We start from the raw sequence: 1,567 nt of genomic DNA on the forward strand, positions 1-1,567 counted from the left end.
TTTATAGCACTTTAGTAAAAAAAATTAGTAAACACTTAAATAAAAGTTACAAAATGTTTATAAAATTGTTATAAAATGCTTATGGTTTAGGGTTTAGAATTTAGGGTTTAGGATTTAGGGTTTGGGGTTTAAGGTCTAGGGTTTAGGGTTAAGCGTTTGCAGTTTAGGCTTTAGGGATTAGGGTTTATAACACTTTATAAAATGCTTAGGGTTTAAGTTTTAAGATTTTTGGTTTAGGGTTTATGGTTTGGAGTATAGGGTTCATGGTTTCGGGTTTATAGAACCTTAGTATTTGTTTTAATAAACACTTAAATAAAAGTTACAAAACACTTTTTAAAATGTTATAAAATGCTTAGGGTTTAGTGTTTAGGATTTGGGTTTTAGGGTTTATGGTTTAGGGTTTGGGGTTTAGGGTTTAGGGTTTAGGGTTTAGGGTGTAGGGATGAACCACCCCACCTTAAGGGGGTATCCGCTTCTACATATTACACATAATGCATTCATCTCATGGAGCCTTGAGGAGTTATGAAGAAAAATAAATAAAAGGAAAAAGGTTTATGAAGAAGGGTGGACAAACAAAGGTTGGGGTATCTCAGGTACCACAATTTTCTCCCTCCTACACCCACATACCCAAGTGTGGTCTTCCCTTATTATATATACTCCTAAAATTCTTATTGTTTATGGTTTAGGGGTTAGGATATGGGGTTTAGGGTTTAGGATTTAGGGTTTATAACATTTTAGTAAATTCTTTTAATAAGCACTTAAATAAAAGTTACAAATAGTTTTTAAAATGTTATAAAATTCTTAGGCTTTAGCATTTAGGTTTTAGGGTTTATAACACTTTAGTAAATGTTTTTAAGATAAACTTAAATAAAAGTTACAAAACACTCTTTAAAATTCTATAAATTAATTAGGGTTTAGGTTTTAGGGATTAGGGTTTAAATTTTATAACACTTTAGTAAATTATTTTAATAAACATGTAAAAAAAGTTACAAAAAACGTTTTAAAATGTTACAAAATGCTTAAGGTTTAGGTTTTAGGTTATAAGGTATAGGGTTTAGGGTTTGGGGTTTAGGGTTTAGGGTTTAGGGTTTATAACACTTTAGTAAATTGTTTTAATAAACACTTAAATAAAAGTTACAAAATGCTTTTTGAAAATATTATAAAAGGCTTAGGGTTTAGCATTTAGGGTTTAGGTTTTTCGGTTTAGGGTTTAGTTTTTATGGTTTAAGGTTTATAACACCTTAGTAAATTATTATGATAAAAGCTTAAGTAAAATTTACAAAACTCTTTTTAGAATGCTATAAAATTCTTAGGGTTTAGGGTTTATAAGACTTTAGTAAATTCTTATAATAAACACTTAAATAAAAGTTAAAACACACTTTTTAAAATGTTATAAATTGCTTAGGGTTTAGGGTTAAGAGTTTAGGGTTGATAAGACTTTAGTAAATCCTCTTAATAAACACTTAAATAAAAGTTAGAAAGTTTTTTAAGATGTTATAAAATGCTTAGGGTTTAGGGTTTATGGTATGGGGTTTGGTGTTTAGAGTTTAGAGTTTACAGTTTATGG

Source organism: Pinus tabuliformis, chromosome 6 (assembly GCF_031772625.1).
Source record: "Pinus tabuliformis cultivar Carrire ecotype Pingquan chromosome 6, CPIR1, whole genome shotgun sequence".
In the NCBI taxonomy this organism is placed as follows: Eukaryota; Viridiplantae; Streptophyta; class Pinopsida; order Pinales; family Pinaceae; genus Pinus; species Pinus tabuliformis.